Source organism: Dipodomys merriami, unplaced genomic scaffold (assembly GCF_024711535.1).
Source record: "Dipodomys merriami isolate MVZ:Mamm:240054 unplaced genomic scaffold, mDipMer1.0.p SCAF_17, whole genome shotgun sequence".
NCBI classification, from domain to species: domain Eukaryota; kingdom Metazoa; phylum Chordata; class Mammalia; order Rodentia; family Heteromyidae; genus Dipodomys; species Dipodomys merriami.
The window spans coordinates 24,242,851-24,264,284 of record NW_027203048.1 but is presented as its reverse complement, the minus strand read 5'-3'; the positions used below and the strand labels follow the sequence as shown (position 1 = coordinate 24,264,284).

Below are 21,434 nucleotides of genomic sequence, written 5' to 3'. Positions count from 1 at the left end.
ATGTTCTTTTCAGAAACAGTCTTATCCTTTCTTTTTTTTGTGGGGGTAGGTCCGGTCGTGGGGCCTGAACTCTGGGCCTGGGCGCTGTCCCTCAGCTCTTCAGCTCAAGGCTAGCGCTCTACCACTTGAGCCACAGTGCCACTTCCGGCTTTTTCTTTTTGCTTATGTGGTGCTGAGGAATCGAACCCAGGGCCTCAGGCATGCAAGGCAAGCGCTCTACCTCTGAGCCACCTTCCCAGCCCCAGTCTTATCCTTTCATACAGCACTTGACCCTACATCCATCTCTGGAAGAAAGGTGTGAAAGCTAAGGTAAGAGATACTCATACTGACTTCCTTTATCAACCCTTGCCCTGCCTTCCTGTGGCTCCTGTAATGAAGAGCAGGTTTAGCACCACACTGGATACTAAAGGACACACAGGGAACAAAGCAGCCTCCCATTGGAGTATGGCTCTCACCACTGACTGGCTGTGGGGCCCCAGAGGGGCACTCAGCCTCATGGATCACAGTATCTATATTTCACTGCACTTTTACAAACATAGAGATCATGTCCATAGAGAACATATTATTATTGCTCATGTAGTGTGTTCTAATTTTAAAAACACACCACACACCATGTAGGAGATGCCATTCTACAACTGCCACAATCCTTCTGTGAGACAGGTGAACCCTCTTCACTCCATGTTCCACAGAACTCTATTCCAGGAGCTGAGAACCATCTGCCAAGGATGCTGAGGTCTGGGGCTGGAACAACACGTGATCCCAAGGTTGCAACTCTGAGCTGTGGGCCGCTGGGCATACTATCTGTAACATTCACCCTTCCTAGATGCTTTGCTCAGCCTGATATTGAACAGGTTGGCTTTGCTGAGTACACACAGTAGGTAGGGAAGATGGTTCAAGAGTATGTTGAATTCCTGGCCCTCTCTCCAGAGCCCAGGAAACCTGCCTCCCACTGTTTACTGGGTTCCAGAGGCACAACATCCCTCATTGCTCTTGTCTTTACTATCCCGTTATACTTGTGCCTATGGGCCTGTTCCTTCAGGGAGAGGGCCATCTATCCTTCTCCTGTGTCCCACTCAGCATAGACTTCCTGTCAATCAAAACGGTGGATGTGGGTGAGTACCAGTGAGAAGATATGAGCTCGAAACAGGAGAATAGAGCTGATAGCCTGAAAAGTCAGAGAGCGCCTGCCCTCCCATGAAGGCTGAGACAAGGAACCCCAGCCATGCTGAGATCCACACTTGCAGAGCTCTGGATGCTGGCAATAGCCTGCTTGCCAGGCATGCGGCCTTCTCTAATAAAAGCCAGATAAGAAGTGATGAGCAACAGATGTGAGCCACCTGCTCCTGCCCTCACCCAGCATGAGTGCAATGCAGGGAGTCAGGCAGACTTGGCTTCACATCCTACTTCAGTCACTTACTAGGCTGGGGGACTCTAAGCAAACTGCTTGGCCTTTTTGTACCTCGGTTTCTTTATCTGTAAGACAGAAATAGTACCACATACCTTATACATTTGTTGAAGGTTTTACAGGAAATTAAATATGGAAGAGACCTGGCATAGATCTATAGAATAAATAGGTAGATAGATAGATAAATAGATCGTTTGATAGACAGATAGATATGTAGCTACAGATATACATAATTTTCCAGCCAGATGCTGGTGGGTTTACACCTAGCAACTGAAGAGGTTGAGAGCTGAGGATCATAGTTCAAAGCTACCCTGGGTGGCTCTGAGTCCATGGGACTCTTATTTCCAATTACCTCCCAAAAAGCCCAAGTGACAGAGAGCTAGCCTTGAGAAAAACAGCTCAGAGACAATGGCTAGGCCCTGAGTTCAAGCCTCACGACTGGCATCCCAAATAAATAAATATAAAAAGTACCCAGTAGTTTCGGGCTTTGTATTTTGTGAGCACAAGACAAAGAGAAACAACTATCTTTGCCTCAGAGGGTCCAGTCTGAGGAAATGAGATGAATACATGCAAAATGAGGTAGGGTAAGATCTAATATGAGCCAGTATTAATCAGTGCAGCTGCGTAGGGAGGAGGGTCTCTGCAGGAAGCAGGAGGCAGCAGAAACTGAGGCCAGGAAAAGGAGGGAAAGTCTGGAAGGGCTGGGGGATGAGGAAGGGTACTGTGGGCCCGGAACAGGATAGAAGCTTAAGGGAAGAAACACAATAACAAGTTCAGAGGCAATGAGCATATCCGTCTTCTTGGCAAAAAGAAGCATGCAGAGAAATCCTCAGGTTAGAGAGGAGAGAGATGTGTCAAGTTGTCTTGATGAACAGCTAGGTCAACTGCCCCTATGATGCTGCAGGAAAGGGAACACAGAATGCAGTTGGGAAGGTGCAGGACACAGAGTTTCATTAGGACAACCTTCAAGAACCAAGCCTGCTCCCCATGTCTTTGTGAGTGGACATTGAGGTGGTCAGTGAGGAGTACCATATGCATCCATTTGCCAGAGTGGGAATGGATCCATTTCTGGCTCCATATCTTCAGCTACAATCCTTCCATTTCTTATTTTTTAATCTACAATATTAAGTACCTAGTATGTTCCAGGTGCTCTTCTTGGCCCTAAGGATAGAAGAGACTGCCAAGGAGCAGAATCGGGAGCTCAGGTTAGGACAGCTGCAACCTGAGACACCTAGCAGACACACAGATATGACCATGCAAATCTTCACTGAGAGGAGAGTGATGTGAACACTGAAAAGTCACTATACAGAGGTGTTTAAGGCCATGAGACAAAGAACTGGGATCAAGCTCCACAAAGCTTGCTGGTGTGTTAGCTCCAACTATAAGAACTAGCCATCTAAGCAGCCTCCAGCTTGGGGCAAGATTTGGAAAGAAAGATTTGTGATTCTATTTACAATTACCACAAAGGGCATCCAGGGCCAGAGAGAACTGAAATATAATGGGACAGAAATGAGATACTGAATGGACTCTAATCTGAAATTGTCCAACTCTCCATCTCCTACACATCTTATTAACCACCAGAAACAAAATTCACTGCTATTATAAACAAGGTGAGATTGTGTATGTGTGTGTGTGTGTGTGTGTGTGTGTGTGTGTGTGTGTGTGTGTGTGTGTGTGTGTGTTGGCACCAGAGCTTGAACTCAGAGTCTTATGTTCTTGGTTGGTCTTGGCTCAAGGCTGATGTTCTACCACTTGAGCCATACCTCTACTTCTGGATTTTTTGCTGGTTAATTGGAGAGAAGAGTATCATGGACTTTATTATGTGGGGTGACTCTGAACTGTGATCCTTAAATCTCAGCCTTCAGAGTAGCTAGGATTACAGGCATGAGCCATCGGTGGCCAGTGAGAATGTTTTTAATGCAAATATATATATATGTATATATATATATATATATATATATATGTTTGTATGTGTGTGTGTGTATGTATATGTGTGTGTATAGATATACACATATGCCCAGCTCCATTTGGGAGGGAATTAACAGTGTAGAATAAAGAAAAAACAAAAATATCTCATATCTCTTTCAACAATAACCACATCCTCCAATCATAGCCAGGTCCAGAGCCCAGATCCCCACAGGCCAGTGATGTGGGCAGGACACAGGGGAAGAAAAGCTATTGAGAACAAGGAGGAAAACGCGAACACAACACAGATGGGGAAAGAAAGCTTCCAAAGCTGTGGGGAAAGGTGGGGTGGGCCAGCCGAGGCCAAGGAGCCCAGGGCATCTGTGTCCCAGGCTCTTCCCAACACCATCTGCTTCCAATGCGGAGGACAGAGAGGAATGGGCAGAAAGGAATGGTTCCCAGGATCTAGTAACAGGCAGGCACAATTGTTGTTGTTGTTTTGTTGGTTGGTTGGTTTGTTTGTCAGTTGTGGGACTTGAACTCTGGGCCTGGGTGCTGTCCCTGCGCACTTCAGCTCAAGGCTAGCACTCTACCACTTGAGCCACAGCGCCACTTCCCATTTTCTGAGTGGTTCATTGGAGATAAGAGTCTCGTGGACTTTTCCTGCCCAGGCTGGCTTTGAACTGTGATCCTCAGATCTCAGCCTCCTGAGTAGCTAGGATTACAGGCATGAACCACCGGTGCCTGACTCTAGGCACAATTGTTAAGATATGATGATCTCAGAATTCTCAGAAAACAGCCCTCCCGAACCTGCAAAAATCATGCCTCCCCTGCTCAGCCATGGCACCATGCACCCATTACCTGAAAGTCTATTCAAGGCCATTCATTCCTTTGGCTTACATTACACCAGAAGGCATCAGAATCCTTTGAAGCACTATGAAAACCACAGATCCTATCAGGCACCACTTCCAACTCACAAATGAGAAATCACCAGGATTAAAAATCTAGGCCAGTGAATTTGTAAAAAAAAAAAAAAAACTCTTCATGGGACTCTGACATGTGGCCAGCACAAAGAAGAAAACATTGCCTTCTCTAGGAATCATTTTTGGAATGCAATCTTCGTAGATACCCCACATGATAGCAGGCCTAAGAACAATCACTACCATTGACTGAGAGCCTCCTAGGGTCCCAGTCCTGAGCTTGTATTTTATGAATAGATTCTCCAGCATTTCTCATGACAATCAACACAGTCTCTGTCATTATTCTCAGTTTATAGACCAAGAATATGAAACAAGAACCCAAGGTTGCACAACTTGTGATGGTTCAGGATTCGAACCTGGAGCCAAGTAATTCTTTCTATATGTCTTTTTTATTGAATGCACTATAACAAAAGAAATTTTGTTTAAAAAATAAAGCAACGGTCAAATCAACAATGCACTTAGCTCTCAGAGTCAGGCTCCTTCCTGTTCATCCGGGTCTCTGCACCCTTCACAAGCCCAGTGATGAGGTCATTCTGGCACTCAGACCCTTTCTGACCAGGCCAGTTTCCTATGTCTATGGCTCAAGAACTGAGAGAATAAACATCTGTAAGGACCAGAGCTGGAATCAACCTCCGCAGAGTCCACTGATGTGAATGTGTTGGCTCAAACTACATGGACTAAACACAGTCTAACCAGTCTCCTGCTTGGGGCAAGGTTTTGAAAGAAGCAGGAGACAGAGGGGAGGATACTCACACCCCACCACACGGATGTCAGGAAGAAGTAAAATGTACACAGATGTGGCCAGGCAGGGCGGGAGCTGAAAGATAAACCAGAGTTGGCTCAGTGGGAAAGGATGAGCTAACTTCCTACATGAGCTCCTTCTGGTGCCTCTCTCCTGAACAACTTCAAAGGCAGAAAAGATTTGAAGGCTCCTGGACTTATGCATGTGAGGGAGGGCAGATAGCAAGGGGGGAAAGGACTTCTTTTCAACCTTATTGATGTATAGTAGACAGATAAAAATTGCATTTATTTCTGGGTGCAGTAACTCATACCTGTAATCCCAGTTACTCAAGACACAGAGATCACATTTCAAAGTTAGTCTAGTCAAAACCCTATACTGCAATAATAATAATAATAATAATAATAATAATAATAATAATAATAATAATAATAAACTTGCATCTATTCCAGGTATGAACTGTGATACTCCATTTTGAGATACATATATACCACGAAATTATTACCAACATCAAGCTAACAGGTCCACCACACGTAATTACTTTTTTGTGTGGTAATTATAAGATGTAGTCTCAGAAATTTTTAGATAGATAATTCATTATTGCTAACTATAATCACTATGCAGACCGTTATATCTCTAGAGTTCATTTACCTTATGACTAACTGAAAAGTTGTCCCTTGGACTAACATTTCCTCTTTACCTTCAACTCCCCAGGTCCTGACAGCATCTTTCTATTCTCTGTGTCTACGAGTTTTACTTTTTTAGATTCCATACATAATGAAATCAAACAGAACTCCTTTTTTCTTTTCTTTTCTTTTTTTTTTTTTTTTTTTTGTCGGTCGTGGGGCTTGAACTCTGGGCCTGGGCGCTGTCCCTAAGCTCTTCAGCTCAAGGCAAGCACTCTACCACTTGAGCTACAGCACCACTTCCGGTTTTCTGGTGGTTTATTGGAGATAGGAGTCTCACAGTCTCTCCTGCCAGGGCTGGCTTTGAACCACGATCCTCAGATCTCAGCCTCCTGAGTAGCTAGGATTACAGGTATGAGCCACCAGCACCCGGCCAGAACTCCTTTTCCTGTGACTGGCTTATTTCATTCCACATAATGTTCTCCCAATTCATACTTATTGTCACAAATGGTAAGACTTCCTTTTACAAAACTGAATAGTACTCCACAGTACATATGCACTACATTTTCTTTATCCTCCATTGACAAACTCCTGAGTTGTGTCCATATTTTATCACTTTTGAATTACGTTGCAATGTACATGAAGTGTAGTTGCCTTTTTGAGACAGTGATTTTATTTCCTTTGGCTCTATGTCCAGAAGTGGGATGGCTGGACCATATGGTACTTCTATTTTTAATTTTTTGAAGAACTTCCATATTATTTTCCATAACAATCATAACAATTTACATTCCCACCAACAATGTTGAAGGGTTTCCATCCTTATCAACACATGTCAATGTGACTTTTTAAGAACAGCCATCCGAACAGTTAATACCTCCTTGTAATTTTAATTTGCATTTTCCTGATAACTGGTGATATTGAATATTTTTTCAGATACCCATTGGCCATTTATGTATCTTCTTGGAAAAATATGCCAATTTAGATTATCCTAAACTGAGGATTTTCTGAGATAAGTGGGGGGGTGTGCTGCTTTATCTTTGTTTTGTTATTCAGTAGCATAAATTCCTTATAAACCTTTATGTTAATGCCTTATTTTATTTATAGTGGGGAAAATGTTAACTCATTCTATGGGCTGCCCTTTAATTTTGTTCATTAATTACTTTGCTGTACATAAGTTTTTTTCTTTCTTTTTTTTTATGCTAGTACTTGGGCTTGAACTCTATCTGAGTCCTATTCCTTACTTGAGTCACAGCTCCATTTCTGGCTTTTTAGAGGTTAATTGGAGATAAGAGTTTCATAGACTTTGTTGTCCAGGTGGGCTTCAAATCATGATTCTCAGATCTGAGCCTCATGAGTAGCTAGGATTACAGGCATGAGCCACCAACATCCAGCATAATATATATAATAATTGACCTTTAAAAAAAACACAAAAAGAGGGCCTCATACTTGCTAGGCAGGTGCTCTTGAGCTACCTCCATCTCTCAGAACCTTTTTAATTTGACTCAGTCCCCTTATTTTTCTTTGTTGTCTGTATTTTTGTATCTTATCCAAGAGAACACCTGAGGGCCAGAACACAGGAGGCCTGCCACAATTTCACCCAAGCCTGTCTTTCTAATATCTCTCACAGGACAAGACAGACTCGCTAGCACTCAGCATCTGCGCAGATGGCTGGCATTCCAAGGAAGCAAGGGATTCTGTACATGGGCAGCCCTCTCTGTCCTCTCAGCCCCAGGCAGCTCTCTACAAGCACAGAAAGGATGGTGCCCAGGCAGTGAAGCCCTGGTGAGCTTGTCTGTTACAGTGGCAGTCTAGCTGGCAGTCTTCCCAGTAATCCAGCAAGCACACTGTACATTAGCATTGAGCCACCCCCTGAACCTGCCCTGCAGAAACCACAGCCCACAGCCTGTCAGCAACACCGTCCAGTCCAGGCCCAGGCCCAAAATGTGCACATGCCCATCTATAACTCCAAGCTCAGCTGGCAAAGTCCTCGATCTGATCCGTGGGGTCTGGCTGGAGTCCTAACCAGAGCCAAAGAGCAGGGCTGACTCAAATAGAGCAATGCTGACTTTGCCCAGGGCTGCCTTTCCTTCCCCTCGTGCCACAGTCAATCCTCATTCTTCTAGCTCATTCTCAGCCCTAGGAAGATGCTAGACTACCCTATCCCTACAAAGAATGGGGTATTCTGCGTAACTTTAAAACTGGAAAGTGTCAGATCCGAGTATGCTGGAAGTAAACTAAACAACAGTGAAGAAATGTTTCTCAGAAACATCATGCAGCTAGGATGCTGGCCCACTGCCAGGGGATGTTGTTCAGTCTGGATTTCCAACTCATCCAAAATCTGTTGCTGTACATATCACAGAGTCCCCTGACTCAGGTCTTACCTGCAGCTTAGCTCAAGCCAAATCCTCATCACCCTCTCCTTTACAGACATGCTGAAAAACCATCACACTTGGATTTGCTGACACCAGCTTCCTAAGGCTATCCCATAGCTCTCCCTGTGTTGTTAGAGGCATTGGTGAGCAAGATTTCAGTTTGACAAGAGGTCACTTCATAGAAAATAAAATAAAATTGCTGGCGACTCATATATACATACATATACACATATATGTATACATAGGGTGTCTTAAATCAGAAAATATGATATGCACATCTGAAAGTATTTATGACTTCTCTGTCAGCAAAGACTTCATTAAGCAGAAAGTGACTAGCATTTCTGAACTACTCCATAATTTGCCTATTACATTGTATCTCCCGATCACCCTGTGCTGTCAAACAGTTGTCTGGTTACAGTGGCAGTCTTGCTGGCGGCCTTCCCAGTAATCCAGCAAGCACACGGTGCATTAGCATCGAGCCACTAAGATGAAACTGAGTAGAAATGAAGGTGGGCATGGAGAGATCCAAGCATCTGGAGGTACGGAACTGAGTATAAGGACCTGAATGGAAAAACCCAATATCCAGATTCTAATGGGATGAGCTAGAAGGGACTAGGAAGAGTCTGACAGAATGAGGCATACAGACACATTGGCATGAACATGACTGAAAAAAAGTCTCCAGGAGTAAGTCCTGGAGTTGGAGACTACTATCTCTGGAGGACTGGTAATGAACAGGAGGAAAGCAACTAAGCTAGATCACCAATGTGGCAAATTCTGAAGGATTTTTTTTTTCAGTATGAGGGAGGTACTGGGATTTGAACTGAGGACTTCCTGCTTGTTATGCAGGCACTGTACCACTTGAGCCATAAAAAAATAGGGGGAAGGAAAGACAACTTTTCCCTAAAGAATTGGCTGGGGAGCTCCAGTTGTGCAATCGGTTAGTGTGCAGTACTTACACAGAATCTGCTGGGTAGGCCAAGTAGAGGAGTAAGCAGAGGAAGGAATAGAGTGATGCTGGGTACTGTGAATTCTGACTTACCTACTACTCTCCTTCCTACCTGGGAAGGAAGTACTGTTCTAGGAAATCACTGGGGAGGAGGCCATATGGCTTCCTCCTGAATCTTCATTTCTCTGGCTCTCTACACACTACCATGTCTGAAACCCTGTACTTTATTCCAAGCTCTCACATGTCCTAAAGAGCCTCTACCCCTGTCCCAGCCCAATGGAAGAAATTGGGGCACAGCTTTGCTATAGTTCCGCCCTCCATGGAAAGACAGTTCAAAACTCTTGAATAACTCTAAGACTTTTTGGCTTCTTATTCTTTGCTTCCCAGCCCACCCCTCCCAGTACTGGGGCTTGAACTCAGGATTCTGTGCTCTCTCTCTTGATCAATCATAACTGGTGCTCTATTACTGGTCTGGCTTCTTATTCTTGATATTAGATTACAGGAGCATCTCAAAGCTATTCAGCTCATCACAGCCTATAGCTGAGATGCTCATTAAGCTGTAAACCCCAACATCACTCAGGCCTGGATAGTATCGAAGGGTTGGGTTGGTTTCATTAGATTCTAATTTGTTTGTTTTTAAATTTTAATAAGTTTTTTATTGTGAAAATACCATACAGAGGGGTTACAATTACATGAGCAAGGTAATGATTACATTTCTTAACAAGCATTGTTGCCTCCTTTGTTTCCCCTTACCATCCCTATCCTCCCATCCTCCCCCCACCCCCCTGCCAAAGTTGTAAAGTTCGTTTTCAACATAACGTCTTGTACATCTCATTGTTGCAATGGGTCCACCTGTATCCCTATGTAAACAATTTTTTTCCCTTCCCCTCCACAAATTACACCAACATCAAATACAGTGAAAACAGGGGTTATACATGGGAGAGGGACATACAAAGCAACGAAGGAATCATCTTATAAATATGTTAGAAACAATAGCAAGAAAGAAAAACCATCTGAGTCCTTATCTTGGGGGTTCATTTTGCCTAACATCAACTTATCTGACCATTTCTGCTTGTCTCAGATATATACTAGTCATTGCAAATAAGGGAAACCATGGGACCTATTATTTTATAAAATTTACTCATTTTAGTGTACAGTTTCATGGATTTGATGGTTGTACACAGCCTTGTAACCACCACCAAAATCAAAAAAGAGAGAAAGTAATTCCCCATGCCCTTTGTCCTCACTCACATCCCATCCTAGCAGCCCCTGGTGTCTCTTCTAACCCAATCTGACACTTCTTCCTGTCCCAGCAGTTCATCTATTCAGGATCCTACTGTTCACAGCCTTTATCTCTGGCTTCTTTCAGTTAAAACTTTTTGGATCAGTGTTAGGATTTCACAAACGGGAAGGAACAGAATGTGAAGAGAGTGGGCATCAGTAGTGTTCTTGGATCACTGAAGAGTACAGAAAAAAGGAGGAACACCCCCCCAACCCCAATACTATCTATCTCCAAGTACCTTAGTGGCCCTTCTGCAACTGAGTCAAGAGATATCCTCAAGTTATAAAATAGGTTCACACTTATCACACACACACACACACACACACACACACACACACACACACACACACACACACACACACACACACACACACACACACACACACACACACACACACACACACACACACACACACACACACACACACACACACACACACACACTACTGATTGCCCACAGGGAAATTTAACAAACAGACTTTGGTCAGTCTTCTGTTTGCTGGGTAATGTTGAACAAGTTAGTTAGCTTTTTTGATGTTGTTTTGTTTTGTTTTGACATCAGTACTAGGTCTCAAATTCAGGGCCTAGGTACCAATTTCACTCAAGGCTAGTGCTCTACTACATGAGCCACAGGCTTCACTTCTGAGAGCTGTCATATCTTAACTTCCAATAGCTCTAAGACCACAGGCAACCACAAAAGGCACATTCATCCTATATAACATCCAAACTGCTAAGATTTATATACTTTGGTTCAGCCTTATAGAAACTCATCCTGACTCTTTCCAAGATACTCAAATTCTGGGCAATTCAGCCAAGTTGAAAAACAAGGTAGAAAGCTGGGATATGTGGTCCTATAAAGATCAACAAGATAATATCTCCTTCGTAAAGCAATCTAAAATAAAGAGAGAATACATCTGGTTAGAAAGATCCTTGAAAAAAATGCACTGTAGCTGAGCATGGTAGCTCAAGCCTGTAATCCTAGCTATCTGGGAGGCAGAGATGGTAAATGGTGATTGAGACCAGCCCAGCCATAAGAGAGTTTTTTAGGACTCCTTCTCAACAAATGTCTCAAGTCCAAAAACATGAGGACTGAAGTCCAGGCCTGACCAAGACATAATAGAAGACTCTACCTCAAAAAATAACCCGTGTACAAGGGGGCTGGAGGCCCAGCTCATGTGAGCACCTGCCTAGCAATTATAAGGCCTTAAATTCAATCCCCAGTCACAGTATAAAAAATAACAAAGAAAGAAACAACAAAAAGGAAAGAAAGGAAAGAAAAAAAAAAAGCTGGGCTCATGGCTCATGCTTGTAATCCTAGTGACTCAGGAAGCTAAGCTCTGAGGATCCCAGTTCAAAGCCAGCCCTAGCAGAAAAGTCTATAAGATCCTTATCGCCAACTAACCAGCAAAAAGCCAGAAGTAGAGCTTTGGCTCAAGTGGTAAAGCACCAACCTTAAGCAAAAGAACTAAAAGACAGCACCAAGGCCCTGAGTCCAAACGCTAGTAACAGCTCACATACATTCATGTACATGAACATGCGTGCACGCGCACACACAAAATGCATTGTTAAATGCAAGCACTGTAAACAGTGAGGAAGAGGAGGAAGAGGAAGGGCGTTAGGGAGAAAGCAAGACACAAGCAAAAGCAAAGGTTAATGAACCACACAGCATGTTCAGAACACAGCAAATAAGCTCTTTTGGCTGAGGTGTGCTTTGTCTACAGGTGTAAAGAAATTAAGTCCAAAAGGCTGGGCAAATACTATAAAAGAGTCTAGTTGCTAGGCAAGACAACATTATTTAATTCTAAAGCAAAGAGAAAACTCTGAAAGATGTGATCAAGAAAATAACACAGTGAAAACTGTGTTGATTAATGGTTTTAATTAGTGTAGTCCAAACTATAAATCTGGCAATGCATGTAGCACTATTGGCAGCCTGAAAGTCAGTTGGGAGTTCCTTCTGGCCTCCAGAAGGGCAAGAAAAAGGTCACAGGTGTCTTCCATCAGAAGAAACAAGAGGCTCCTGGGGCTGGAAAACAATAGTTAGGTCTTACAAGAAGGGATGACCATCAGGTGGGGATGGGATGGCATCAAGGGCTCCAGCAGGGAGTGGGGGAGAATGAAGGGGATGTTACAAGGGGGAGGGAGAACATGGATTAGATCATTCCTAGAATTGCTGGATTTGGGGTGTTGGAATGATATCTAGGCTGAGCATTTGGAAACACACAACTTTAGCAGATAGGATACCAGGAATAGCTGTGGGACCAAAAAGCATTCTAGATAGTGGTGGGAAGGCCAGCAGAGGGTATGGGTTGAACTATACAACCCTGCCATTGTGTTTTACAGTTCTCAGGGGTTCATTAATGACAGATGCCCAGGAAAGATCTCCCTGACAGTGGCAGAAGAGATGCCCATGACAGCTAGAGAGACAGAGAAGCAGAGCTGGCCATCTGTTAGGCAGGAGCCAGGGGGAGGAGCCACAAGTCCTTAGACAAATCCAGCCCTGCTGTGGGGTGTTCTATACTGTGAATGGGGACACGCTGGCCATTCTACCTCCCAGGGCTGTCTACACACACAACGCTTGGACAGGTGATGTATATCAGAGAACTCTAAAAACGAGTACAGTCTGTTCTCACCCTGTCAAGCCTTGATTCTGCCAGGCACAAGCAAGGCAGGGAGGGCAAGATGATTCCACCGGGAATGTTCCTGAGTTCCTGATTTATAGAAGAGATGAGAGAAAGCTCCAGCAACCAGGCAGCCTGTAAGCCAGCCAAGACGTGGGCCGGGGCGGGGGGGGGGGGGGGGGACAGGTAACGGGTAATTCATGCTCTCTCACTTGCTCGCTCTCTCTCACTTGCTCACCCACCTCCCAGTCAGGATTTCATGTGGAAGACAGCTACAGAGGAGGAACATTTGGTCTCGAGTTGGCAGGGCATAACCACACTCCCTTAGGAGAACCATCCAGCCCCCACAATGTGCCGCAGGAAGGATGCTGGCAGCCAGGTTTAGGCTCTGATAGCACCCAGAAGGGGAGGGGACAACTGTCTATCTTGTTCTAGGTGGCAGCTCAGCTTCCAAGGGGCCATGCCCTCTTCCTTCTGTTCCATGCCCCCCAATCACTCTCATTCTCCAAGACCCCGGGGTATAGGTCCCACTTGCTCAATGAAGTCTCCCCATCACACGAGACTTCTGGCCCTTTGCACCCGTGTCTAGAGTTCCTGTGTGTCTATTCTTTGCACCTATTCAAGTAAGGATAACAAGTAGGCCAAAGAGTAGAAAGACATTTGGCCTTCTCTGTTCTCCACCAGCTTGGCTATGAAACTGGAATGAAGATGACTGCCAAATAACCACCAGAGGACCCTTGGAGGCGATAGAGAGAAGTCAGAGCAAGAAGCAGACGCCAGAGCTGTGGAATTCAAGATGGCTTCCTGGAGAAGGTAGCGATTCTATGTCTAACTTGCTGTGCTCTGTCTGGCACTGGTTCATGACAACATGGAAGAAAAATAGTTTAGACACTGTGTTCTGGTCACAGAGACATGGCCCTGAATCCCACAGTCCTGCCTGCTAACTTCTCCTAATATATCAGCTTTCCAACTGGCCCTGTCAGCCTCAGTTTCCTACCATGAAACAGGAATGAAAGTGAAGACAAGGCTGGGTGTGGCTAAGGAATGAATGGAGTGATCCATGGAGACCTGACACAGTAGGCACCACTTAGCATTAATTCCCCATTTCCTACCCGGTACCTGTGTTCCTGGCCTGCCTCGCTCCTCCATCCCCACAGGCAAATGTGCACAATGTTTGTTTTCTTGTTGGGGGAGGGAGATGTTTTGTTTGGCAGAGAATTGAATTCAGGACCTTGCCCTACCACTTGAGAAATGCCTCTTACCCTTTTCTTGAATGGATTTTTAAATGGGTTCTCCCATTATGGACTGTGATCCTTCAATTTGTGCATCCGATGACAGGCGCACACCATGCACCCAGCCATTGTACCTCCCTCAGAGCTAGGATCACAAGCATGAGCCACCATGCTCAGCTAACACAGTGCTCATATTCTTAAGGGATATCTTCTCTCTAGTGCCTTACACACTCATACTTTTGCTTTCTGAGCTCCTTTTCCTTCCTGTTAACCTATCAAGAGCCAACACTCAAAGGGAATGTGCCAGGCTCTTGGTACCATCGCATTCACTGCAGGCCTCTCTCTGTAAATGAAAGTGGGACATGGAGAGATTACATGACCTGCCCATGGCCACCACAGGGAGAGCTGCAAGTCAACCCCACTGCACCACCTCACACATCTCTGCTTTGTCAGAACCAGACAGGTATGATTCATAAGGAAGTAACCATCCCTGAGCACTGTGAGGCAAAGCTCAATTTGCACCAAGGACAGACAAAGAGCTAAACTTCCAGTGGTGGAAGAGAGACCCCACAGGGTATATCCCAGTGATGTCCCAAGGGCTCCAGGGCATTTACCTAGGTCACAAAGTGGGATGGCCTGGCCATTGTCATAGCGATCTGTACACAGGTTCCTTGGGAATTGCCCCAGTAAAAGGAGCAATAAGGGAGAATTTAGGCTGGGACCAACACTGGCAAAGGTCTCAGCCACATCCATTAGGAGCCCTGCAGCTGGGATGGTCTTAAGGAATTGTCTCATGAAGGGGCTGGGGGACTGTGGCCTTGGGACTTCCCTGTAAGCCCGTTCTGCAGTGTGGGCTGCTCTTAGGAGGGGCAGTCCTGCAAAGGAGGACTCAACAGTGAACCGTCAGCAGGTCACACCCTCAGGAGTGCCTCAGGCCTACAAGGGATCTGTGCATCCCAGAATCCACCTCCACTCAGGCCTGAGGACTGCTTTGATGCATAGTAGAGGTGCCCAGGCCTAAAGTCCTGCTGCTCCAATCCAGCCCTGACCACTGCAATTCCCCTAGTTTTGCCCGACTCACAAGCTGGACCACAATGCCAACTCTTACTGATAGGCCCTGATTTTCAGCACTTAAGCCACTCGACACTGGCAACCCCACACTCACCCAGAGGAGCGCAATGCCTCTCCAGATTGCAATCATCTCATGAAAGGAGGTTTGTAAACATGAAATTGCAGAAATGAATGTCTCTCACTGACTGTAGTTCCCAGCCAGTCTACCCAAACAACCATCACTGCTGCTCAGCCAACACCATGCCAGTGTGCAAAAAAACATAGCATGCTCCTTGCCTTCAGGGACCTTTGCCTGAGCAGCCTGACACCTCTGAGCATCCACTGTCACCTGACAGTCTGGGCATGAAATCTCTGCCCTGAGAAGAAAAGGTTGGCAGGTCCAGTGGTCTCAGGCCTCCACCAAGTAGAAAGCCTCTCCTGGCAGAGTTATGCCTGAATGCAGTGATTCTAAGCCTGAGCTCTTCCTACTAGCTACTTTAGGGGTTGTTGGGGTACACTTTTATCTAAGTGGAAAGAAGGCTGAGGTGTGGAGCTGGTGAGAGCAAGTAGAAAGGATAGTTCAGCACAGCTACTTGACTGACCCCATGACCTTCTCTAAGCCTTTGCTCAGATGTGACCCCTCCCACATGGCTGAACAGACCAGTCTATGTCACACTACCCCGTCCACAGCACTTTGGAAATTTCAACAGCTTTTACCTTGCTGGGAGCTTTTTTTCCCCTCAATGGTCTGTATCACCTAATCTTATGCATCATTTATTATTTATCACATGCGTTTATCTGTCATCCATTTGCTAAAAATAGGAACTTCCCCCCAAACAGGGAGCTTGTTCATTTTCTGCACTGCTGCATCCCAAGTCCTTAGGATGACGGCTGAGCACAGTGAATCCTCAATAAACCAATGAATGAATAAATAGCAGCTAATATTAGTTGAGCACTTACTAAGTGCTTACTAAGGACAGGGCCAGCCACCAGCCATTTATGCTACTGCTCAGTCAGTCGAGTGTGTCCTCAGCCAGGTCCTGTGATGAGAGGAAGCCCTAAAGCCAAGCCACAGGGATCGATAATTACAGACAGCCTCAAGGCCAAAATCCCAGTGTCTGCCTACTCTTTTTTTAATAAATACATTCATTTATTTTTATTATCTATGGCTGCTTTGGGGCCACAGTGGTGGAGCTGAGTTGTTTTGACAAAGATTATAGAGCCCACAAAGCCAAAAATATTTACTCTCTGGCCCTATGAAAGTAGCTAATCCTTGATCCAGGACCTCCATGAGTTAGAATGAGGTCACTTCTCCTCTGTTTATCTACAACTGTATGTTATATATCACCCTTGGAAGAATGTCATTTTTGTTGTTTTTCTGTGGTCCACGTGAGGAATCCTATTTGAGAAAGACAGAAAGAGACAGGTAAACAAACAAACAGGGGGAAAAAAACTAGGTTAGGTGCTGACTGGGAGAAAAGCAGACAAGATACTTCAGAGCTCATAGAAAATTTTTTATGCCTAATTTGAAAGACACCTGAAGGCTTTCTGGAGAAAGGGACCTCTAAGATTATTATAATTATTATTGTTATCATGATGCCTGCTGCCCCAAAACAAGCTATTTGAAAAACATGTAACTATATAAACTAATTGAGACATTTTTCTTAAAGAGGTAGATATTAATCAATACCATAAATCTAAATAACATGGCCAAAGGCCAATAATATGTACCTGAATATATAGGAGCCACCTGGTTGTATGGCAGACACTGTGAAACACAAGCTAGCTTACCAATTGATGTCAACATCTAAAGAACCTCAACCTACCCAAATACTATATGGTGATCAGTCTGACAGAAGTACTTACGATGGCATCCAGAGCTCACTGATAGAAAAACTCATAGGACACATCTGTCTTCAGAGTTTCCATGCACAGATTTTTGGCTACGTGGAGAAGCCCAGAGACCTTCTATTCTCTCCCCTGTAATGACAGTCTGTCACAGGTAAAACTCTAATCCATTTCATTTACACTGACATTCAACTGACTGTATTTTGAACTAGTCATAACAAGGTTTAAGCTCCAGGAAAGCCTGACTGAGGGTGGAATTTCAAGGACTCTGACAGACTGTGGGAAAGGCATCCATGCCGAGTGGGAGGTCATCCCCACAGTCTAATTTGCATCAAGAGATGACAGCCTTCAGCAATAAAAATCCAGTAGTTCAAATGACCCTTGATTTTCAGGTTTAGATGTCCCACTCAGTAATGATATACACATGACCAGGACACTTTAGTGTCTCTGAATCTCTTTCTTCACATCTCTCAAATGAATGGAAGAATTAAAGAAGAAAACTTAACTTCTCTGTTTCCAGAAGAGATGCAAGAAAGAAAAATTCTAGGCAAATATTTATTACTTTTATTAACACTCTGGAGTATCTCTCCCAGGCTATAATTTACACATGGAGACTGTATGGGCCATAGAACTGATGGTCCTAAAACACTGATAGGCAAACCAAGGAAATGAGGCGGCTCTTTCTAAGTGAAAGGTAGGCAGTCTTCATAAGATCTTACACAAGTGGAAAACATCAGGTATCAATCAAGATAGAGATCATCCCACCACCCTCCTTCCAGCCAGGCCTCACTCACCTAACACTACAAGTAAAACAAGGGGCTTGGAATGGAGACTCCTTCCAAGTTAAGATATTCTAAAGCCTATGACAAAGATAGATAGATGAACTGCTATGTGGGCATCACCACTGTAATACAAAAGGATTTCCAACAATACTCACCACCATCAAAGGAAGCAACATACAGGAGGACTGAAGTGAAAGTGTGGGGGCCTTGCGGGGAGGTGCTGCTCGGGAAGTGGGTGGTCAACCACAAATGTTACTGCTATATTGCTATTTTGGGGGTTGCCAGTCCAGTCTTCCAGGAAAGTTTCTGTTCCTGCAGGTATCAAGAAGGCAATTTGGGGTCTTTAAAAAAAAAATCTGCCAGGCACAGTAACTCCTGCCTGTAATCTTAGTTACTTGTGGAGATCAGGAAGATCATGACTTGAAGCCAGCTCAGGCAAAAATAAGTTCGCAAGGCCCTGTCATCTCAAACAACACAAGCCAAGTATGGTGGCGATGCTAGCTACTCAGGAGGTGAAGGAAGGAGAACCACAGTCCAACACAAGCCTTGTACAAAAGCAAAAAAGGGTTGAGGGGAAGGGAGGCTCCAAAATAGCAAATTGCAAGTGTGGGGCGCTCAGTTGAAACCCCAGTACCACATAAAGGAAAAAAAAAAATCACTTACAATCAAGAGAAAGACATTCCTGCTCACCCTAACTCTGGTCCTTCTCCTTGGAGCCAAAATTGACAGTATCACAGTATCTTCATCTTATAGTCTAGCTTCTTACCCATCATGCCACTCCCTTTATGGAACACAGAGGATTTCTGAAGCAATCTGAAGTCATTCTTTAAAACAACACATTTACACAGAGAGCAAGAGCTGATGGGTGTTTAGATAATACACCGCCTCTATCAGCTTAGTTTAAACCAGTGAGGGCTTCGACTCTCTTCCTGTTTTCCCAGAGTTCTGGTTCAGTTCAGAAACACATGCCCCAAACCAGGAGCCAGGAAGCAGAGGTCAATGGAATGGCAAGACGCCAGTGTCATCAGGGCTCCAATGACAGCCAGCACATGTGGGTGAATGACAGATGCTGCACACAAGCATGGTCACATCCTCTAAGCTACCTAGAATGCCTCTTCCTCAACCAAATCCTCTTTATCATCCACTGGGAACACAGCACACACTGGGGACCCACATCCGCTCGGGCATTGGGGGAATCACACAGATAGCTTGCTTCCTGTCCTCAACATGTATCTCATGCTCACGAAGCCCTTCCAGAGGATTTTACCATCTCTCCCATCACCTTGTATTTGGCTCATGCTGGATAAATAGCTAGCCTAAATAGACATCATTCTCGTATGCACAGAACTTTCTTCCCAGAAGACTGCACCGTTTGCCTAATAAAGATTCTATCCAGTCAGAAGAAATTCATTTCACCTTGTGCAGATAAGGGTCTGTACAATGACATGCATCCGGTATACATCTTTACTTAGAAAACTTGATCAGCATATGGCAGGTCTATTAATAAGAACTCTCAAGCCAGACACTGGTGTCACATGCCTGTAATCCGAGCTATTCAGGAGGCTGAAAACTGGAGGATCAGAGTTTAAAAAAAAAAATCTAAAAATAAATAGAGCTTGACAATAGCAAGTCTTCACATGCACTTTTTTTTTCTTTCATAAAAGTTTTAGAGTTTCCCTCTTTTTTTTCTTTTTATAAATTTTAAATTTTATTTTATTTTATTTGAGAACATACTGTACGGAGGGGTTACAATTACATGGGCAGGATAATGCATACATTTCTTACCAAGCATTGCAGCCTCCTCCTTTGTTTACCCTTCACCTCCCTTCCCAGCCTCCTCCCCCCCACCCAATCATACCCCTCTCCCCCCCCCACCGACATTGTAAAGCTGGTTTTGACATGACATTTTGTACTTCTCATTGTTGCAACAGGTCCACCTGAATCCTTAAACGACTTCTTAATCCTGTTTGCTATAAGAAAAGAGAACCCTAAAAGGTTAAGAGGCTTCGCCCAAGGTCATACTGCCAGGAAGTAGCACAATCGGGCAAGGAATCCAATTCTAACTCCTTTTGCAACCCCTACAGCTGCCCTATGAGGGTCTCTGACACCTAGGCAAACAAGAGCGAGGATGAACAAGGTACCAGTCTCAGAGGCCCAGGCTCCCAGGGCAAATCTGAAACCTTAAGTCAGCAACTCTGTGTCGCAGAGGGGTTCTGTACAGTTGGTCTACAAGGTCAAAATTATCCTATTAATACTAACTGCTCTTTTGGCATCACTGGAATTGGAACTCAGGACTTCAACCTTGCCAGACAGTTACTTCTAGCCCTTTCACACTAGCTTTTTTTTTTTTTTTTTTTTTTTTTTTTTGTCGGTTGTGAGGCCTGAACTCTGGGCCTGGCACTGTCCCTCAGCTCTTCAGCTCAAGGCTAGTGCTCTACCACTTGAGCCACAGTGCCCCACTTCCTGCTTTTTCTGCTTATGTGGTGCTGAGCAATAAAACCCAGGGCCTCATGCATGCAAGGCAAGCACTCTACCACTGAGCCACCTTCCCAGCCCTCTCGCACTAGAATTTTTGAGATAGAGTCTAGGCCATCGTGGACTGAGAACTTCCTATTTATGCTTCCTACCATAGCTGGATGGCAGGCATGCACTTCTGCACCCAGTTTTTTTGGTTGTGAAGAGGGTCATGAACAATTTTGCCCAGGCCAGCTGGTTGAACTGGAATCTTTCCAATCTCCACTCTCAAAGTAACTGGGACTACAGGCATGAGCCACTGAGCCTCACATACTAAGAATTTCCTTGACTCTTCCACTCTCAGAAGCAGCCAGAGACTACATGACAGCTTAACACACTGAAAGCAGAAGACAATCTATCTATCCAACTGACTACTACTATACAACCATGGTGTCAATTTGCAAAAACATAAAACAATGCCATGCTTCTAGACTTTTATTTTGGAAAACATAGTTAAATTTCCTGGAAATATGTGTTAGCATGTAATGGGTTTATATAGATAGATAGACAGATAGATATAGATATATACATATATATTTGTGTGTATGTATGTACATATGTATATGTGTGCCAATGTTGAACTGGAGGCCTGGGTGCTGTCCCTGAGTTTTTTTGCTCAAGGCTAGTGCTCTACCACTTCAGCCACAGCTCTAGTTTGGCCTTTTTGGTGGTTAATGGAGATAAGAGTCTCATATACATACTTTCCTGTCCCCAGCTGGCTTCAAACCACAATCCTCAGATCTCAGCCTCCTGAGAAGCTAGGACTATAGGCATGAGCCACAGGTACCTGGTGGGTTTGTTTTATTAACTTCTACATGTCTTCCTTATTAAAATATATTACTGTATGTAGTAAGGGCTATGCCGTGAATGTTGCATATTCTTATAATATGCACTTGGATCATAATCACTTCCTTTATCATTCTTTCTTATTCTCTCCCCTCACCCAATTAATACTAAAATGTATCTGTTTTCATTTTGATATGTAAATGTTGACAAATGGGGGCCACGAAAACACTGGAGTATTCAATAATCTTAAAATATTGATATTTAGAGAATTTAAATTCTTTGCCAGGTGCTGGTGGCTCATGCCTGTAATCCTAGCTACTCAGGAGGCTGAGATCTGAGGATCAAGGTT

The 21,434-nt window shown here is 44.3% G+C and overlaps 1 protein-coding gene across 2 annotated transcripts in view; it reads right to left on the bottom strand.

The window, feature by feature from the left end:
* Positions 1-21,434, bottom strand: part of Prkce (protein kinase C epsilon) — a 522,558-nt gene that overhangs the window by 423,703 nt on the left and 77,421 nt on the right. The window lies entirely within an intron of this gene.